The following is a 6,587-nucleotide window of genomic DNA, read 5'->3' as shown; positions in this document are numbered from 1 at the left end:
TAGTCACTTTTCCCTGCAGAGTTAGCCTGGATTGCTACTTCTTTGGACCACAGAAACTCTTCCAGACTTCAATTTTCTATACTTAGCTTGCGTTTGTGATGGTGTTAAACACAAATAGCCTTGTTTAAATCATGAGAGTCCAACTGGCAAGGCAAGATACCTGTGATATCAAGAAATAAGGGAACTAAAGGTTGGTGACAGAAAAGGAGGTGTTCCTTTGCCTCTGTGGCCAGCTCTTTGGTGTCTCTAAGCTCTATCTCGATTTGCTGAGGATAAACTCAGGTGAACCCAAGGATGGAGAAATGGCCACATCTACATTTCTGATGCCCAAGTTAAGTTGATATGAAAGCATGTCAAATATCCAGGAGCTAGGATGAGGTGCTAGTGTGCAGCTTGAGGACAAGGAACAGTCAGCAGTGGAATGAACTTCGCTCAAAAGGAGACACAATTTGTGTATGTCCCACATGCCAAACAGTAGAATGGAGGAATGATCGGGGAAGTGGAAAGATTGCATAATGCTGAATTCTCATAAGTTTAACTTAAGATATGATGGTGTAAAAGTTGAAAGATGGGAATTTATGTGGGTATATCTGAGTTTGTTGGGAGAAGAAGATCTGAGGAGAAATAGAGATAAATTTGAAATAGGGCCAGATGGTGGAAGATCATAACGTATAGGATAAGGGTAAGGGCTCAATCCTCTGGGGTGACATTTGGATGTCTTTGTGTATGCCTTACCAGGGGATTGCCATTTTAAGAGAAAATTTTCAGGAAGACTAAACATGGCAATTATATGTAGGCTTGTTTGGTTGGGGACCCGAGCAAGCCTAGTGTCTGAGAGCCCAGTTGGAGGTGGGGCAAAAGTCTGCTGAGAAGCAATTAAGGCCTAGAAATGGTGAGGGAAAAGAATAGGAACCAGCATGAGAGAGATGTTATGAAGAATCGGGAGGGCTCTGTGAGCCTGAGTGGCGCTGGGAACAATCACATGATCATCACCAACATAAATACAGACCTGCCTCTCTCTCCCTAAAGTCCACGTAACTGGCACCTTTTTATTGAGGTTGAAGAGGATCTCTGAGTTAAAAACCAATTGAGAAATAAATGTAGAATGTAGACGAAGGTGAAATCTTGGAATTTTTTTTGCTGGCAGCAGAGGTCATGACTTTGGACCATTGCTAAACAGGTTTCCTATCTAGACCTTGGGACAACCCACCACAGGGAGAGTCTAGATCAGCAACTGCCCTAACAGCTGTGGGGCCCTTGATGTTAGGAACAGAGGATCTATACAAGTAGGAATCCACCCAGGTAATAAACGTGGCCTCCTCCTCACCATCCAATGAGATCAGATGTACCAGTACTTCCCATTTGGAGAGGAACAAGTAAGGGGTAGGACAGGTCAGGAGTTTTACTTGACGCAAAGGGTGCAATAATGTGCAGATATGCAAGAAGAAGGAAAGTGACTTCCCCAACATTTCTGGGTGTGATTAAAGATGAGAATAGAATCAGAAGTGAAATTTGTGGCCTAGACCGCTCCACAGGAATTATTGAATGAATTGGTTTTGCCTATTTAAGGGCAAAAGCTAAAGTGGTCTCCAACAATTTCAGGGAGAAACACAAAGGATCAGTGATTGGTATGAAAGAAGTGGCCCCATGAGGGTGTCCTGGCTAACTGCTGATCAGCTCCCCCAGGGGGGATTCCATAATCATGTTACATGCTCTTTGTTGAGCACCACAGGATGCTTAAACCTGGGGGTTAGAGAGCAAAATCTTTGGAATGATAAAGGAAAGCATTTTCTTTCTTCTGTCTTTTTAAAATTTATTTTATTTTATTTTATTTTATTTTATTTTGCCTTGGTCCCTAAAGTAGGAATTTCCACCTTGTGGAAGAATGGAAGACTTGGGAAGAAGAAAACCTCTGTCCTTTTTTTCATTTCTTTCCCTGGCTGGGAAGAGAGCTTTGTGTGCGAAAGTCCAGCTCTTTGGGTTCTCTTTTGCCCAGCAGCCTGTCCTTACCACGTGCCCATACTCTGCGTCTCTGGTCCATAAACCCAGCAGGGTGGCTCTGCCCTTCGGAGGGAGGGCTGGTGTTTGGAAGTTGGTTCTGGTCACAGGTCAGTGCAAGTTCTGGTCACAGGTCAATCAATGCACGTTCTCCAAGACAGCCTTATTGAAAACAAAACTGATTGTTTTAGCTCTGTTAGTCTGGGTCTATCTTCTTAATAGTTCAGAACCCAGAAGGGAAGAGGTGTGCTTAGTTAGCATAATCCCTTCTTGACATCTATGTCAAGGTAAAAATCCCAATTTCGAGATTCTTTGAAATTTTCTTTTTTTCTTCTCCCTTTTCTTTTTTAAAAACATTTACCAAGTTGAGTGACCACTGTGAGTGAGGCACTTAAGTACTTTGTCTTTTCCTTTAACTATCCGTGGCTGGCTCCCATACAGTGTATAGGGCCACAGGCAGCTCGAACACGCACATGTACCCACGAATATAAGGCACTTCTATGAAATGAACACACTCAAGTCTGCAGATCACATGTACATACAAGCATATGAGTGTATATTCATGTGTTCACACACCCACCACATGAACACACACTACCATGTGCATGCACATATGCCACACGCAAACACACCCACATCACACACATGAACCATCAACGTACAGCCTCATCACAGCATGAGCACACACCACACATACCCATACACCACACACAGACAACACACACAAACACACATGTCATATATGCACCCCCACATCGCCCTCCCACAGGCACCCCCACAGCACATAAACACTCTCCATGAACACACACCATGTACACACATGCCACGCATACACTACGTACATATAGACCACTCACACAAACCTTCTACTTCACTGTGCGTGCATGGGCACACAGACTTACCCTGCACGCAACCCCAGGGCCTATGCAGGACTCTAGAAAGTTCCCTGATGCAGCACATTCTCTGTCTCTGTCTCTGTTTCTGTCCCTGTCCCTGTCTCTGTCTCTCTCTTTTTGTCTTTCTCTGTCTTTCTGTCTGTCTGTCTCTCTGTCTCTTTCTTAATCCTGGGGTCCATATATATGGGAATACACAAAGCACACACACAGACACAGAGCAAACCTCCGGACTCATATAAAAACAACCGCCGAGACCCTGGGAAGCTCAGGCCTTTGTGCACGAGCCCCTGCTACCGCGGACCACTCCTCGCTTCCCCAGGAACGCACTCCAACAAAGGAGCACCTGCACCCGAGCCCGGCATCTTTATTTCTTTTTGCCTTTGATTAAGTCTAACAATAAAATGGCACACCAAGGGGCGCGACGTTACAGTATCATTAAAGTGAACATTTCACAAGGAGCCTTGCCTGAACTGAGTTGCTTCTGATGTTTTTATTTTTACTGAATCTTTGAGGGCAGTAGACAGAAAGAATTACTGTGGCCAGAGCTTGAGGAAGCCAGCTTCGCCAGAGAGGGGAGCTGGGCAAGCTACCCCAAGCCCTGACCTAATTTCCTTAAGAAAAGGGAAAGGAGTTAAAGCGTTTGATGCATAATCAATAAACAGGGCTCCCAGGATGATACCCGTGTGTGTGTGTGTGTGTGCGCGCGCGCACACACACACACACACACACACACACACACCATACTTGATAGAATTTTAATATAATTACCAAGAAAGTCAACCTTGTAAAGTTCATTAACATAGCTAAATTCTTTTCCTTTACAATGTCTGCTTTTTGTCAATAGTGGATTTCCATGGTTTTCCCCTCGAGGGCATGCATGCACATGTGCGCATATGTTTCTACTTCATTTTTAAAAAAGTTAAGTCTGGTACAAACAGTCTGTTGTAAAGGAAATCTACCTTTGAATGTGTACCTTTAGTGAACTTGGACCTTTGCAGACCAAGTGCTTTTGCTAAGAATGGCCACAGCTCATAGAGGAGGTACCAGATTCCTGTTAATGTCATTAGCAAGCAGAACAGCAGTGTCTACAAAGAGCGGAGAAATGATACCTGGGGGACCACATGGTGCCAAATAAGTATGCGGCAATTGACTGTTTTCATCACTTCGTCCACAGTGGGCTGGAGCCCACTCGCAAGGAGTTGCCTGGTGTCAACAGGTGGCAGGGGACAATTGGACAATCCCAAGGCAGTTTCTATTGTCCTCAAGGATGCACCATCTCCTGAAACAAAGCCCGGGTCACAGTTTGTCCTGAAGAAACTCCTGATAAATTTTTCTCTTTAAACCCCTCCCCCACTTCTGGTTAGCTATCATAACAGCTTTTCCTTATAAATATATGTTCTTACACATCAAAAGCCTAAGATGAAAAATGCCTTGTCATTTGTAAAGAATAGTGTCTCTTGTGACTTGTTATCTGTTGAGCTGGATGTTATGAAGTCTCTTTGAAATAGAATATTCTGTCTCTTGTGACAAGTGTGACGGCATAATTGTGGGGTGTGGGCTGGGTGACCAGCACATTCTTCCAGACTGACCACATAGTCAGTGAGTTTTGTGTACGCAGGAAACTTCCTCTTTTTTATATATTGAATGGAAATGGGACTGACATCAAGCGATAAGCTGTTCTTACAGTACATTTTCGAAACTTCTGTCTTTGTCATCTGGCCTGGATTTACAAACAGCTGTCTTCTGTTGTTCGACTTCCTAAAATCAAAATAAGAATGAATTACATAGTATTTGAGTTCTTGAAAAGCTTTAAATTGTAGTACATTTTATTTAAAAAAAACAAAAACTAAGTAGTTGAAAGAAAATGATCCTAATTAACAAAATGTATTGGAATTTAAAGTTATAATTCCAAGGTGTGGGGCGTGGGGAGCTATTGTTTAATGGGTACAGAGTTTCGGTTTTGCAGGATAGAAAGAGTTCTGAAGATGGATGGTGGTGATGGTTTCACGACAGCGTGCGTGTACTCAATGCTACTGAACCGTGCACTTGAACATGATTAAGTTGGTAAAGTAAGTGTTATGTGCATTTGCCACAATTAAAAAAATTAAAAATTGTAATTCCTAGATAAGTGCTAGTGATAGAATAAATGCAGGTTGTTTGGGGTGTGTGTGTGTATTGTATTGAAAATCTTGCTCCCTAAATGTCCTGCTTCTTTTATCTTACAGTAACAGGCTGATGAGACTCTCTAAAACCGACATATTAATGTTGCTCCGTGGATAAAGTACTGCACGGGCTTGTGCAATTGCTAATGTGATCTTTCATTTTAACCTGATGTAAACTATGGTACTCTAACCAAATCTTCAGAGATTTAATTATGCAGGAAAATATTCTTAACCCCTCTCATTTTAAGTCAGCTGGCTTGCTACTCATTTATCTTTTAAAATAAAACCTTTGGCTTCTTTTAGCTTTCTTTTGGTACTTTACTGAGTTATATGTCACAGTACTCTCCCTCTTCACGAAACACTTTAACCTACACCCTTTACATGTTGACTTTTCAAAGATAATTTTTTTCCTTTTTTTTTTTTTTCTTTTCTTGCCAATTAAGAGGCTGTTGGGAGTAGGGGAAATAACAGTGGATATGGAGCCAGGAGACCTGGTTTGAATTCCAGCTTTGTGAATTACTGGCGTATTTCTTGAGGTCTCAGATTCCTTACCTGTAAATGGAGGCAATAACTACCCTACCTGTAGGGCTGTTGCGAAGTTCAAGTCCCATAGTAATAGGAACTACTATTTATTGAGTGCCTACTACATGATAAACACTGTCTTAAGTAACTTATAGGTATCAACTAAACTAGTTAACTTTTCCAATAACATAGTGGAACTATGATCACGTCCATTTTGATGAGAAACTGCAGCACAGAGAAGTGTAGAAATGATCCAAGGTCACAAAGTGAGTCCATGGTATTCTGAACCCAGGCATTCTGATTGCTGAGGCTGTTCTTAACCACAATACCGCCCTGCCCCTCTACAAGTATGAAAATGCAATGCAGACTGCTTCGAAGCATTGTATAAAGTGGAATCAGTGAGCAGAGTTGACTTTTTCTAGATTTACTTTCCATGTAGAATGTTATGAATGTTGGTTCTGTTAGATTACCTCAGCAAATCTCCCTCTAATTTACAGGCTTCAGTTTACCAAGGAACATCTTTATAGCATTTATTGTTCCTGCAATATAAATAATTATCTGTGTAAATATACTTTTAATAGTTTTACTTCTATACTGTTAGCTCCGCGAGACCAGGGATGATGCATAGCCTTTTATCCATAACCTTGCCAGTGACTAGCACAAGGCTCAGAACACAGTAGGTGTTTAATAATACTGAGAGCTAACATTCGTCGAGAGCTTGCCTGGTGCCGGGGACTTTATACACATCAATTCATTTAATCCTCACAACAACCCCATGAGAAGGGTACTGTGATGACCATTCCCATTTGCAGATGGAGAAACTGAGACTCAGAGCCCTGAAACAACGTGTGCAAGGTCATGCAGGAGTAAATGGTGGAGTCTGGATCGCTACCAGGCTGTCTGCCGTCAGCGCCTGCACCGTGTCCCAGTGCCTGGTATGTCAGAGTAGCTGAAACTGGATCCTTTCTAATCTGGAACTGGAACTAAGAATAAAACGCTGCTGTGAAAA

This window comes from Rousettus aegyptiacus, unplaced genomic scaffold (assembly GCF_014176215.1).
Source record: "Rousettus aegyptiacus isolate mRouAeg1 unplaced genomic scaffold, mRouAeg1.p scaffold_m13_p_2, whole genome shotgun sequence".
Classification (NCBI taxonomy): domain Eukaryota; kingdom Metazoa; phylum Chordata; class Mammalia; order Chiroptera; family Pteropodidae; genus Rousettus; species Rousettus aegyptiacus.
Note: the sequence above shows the minus strand (reverse complement) of the source record.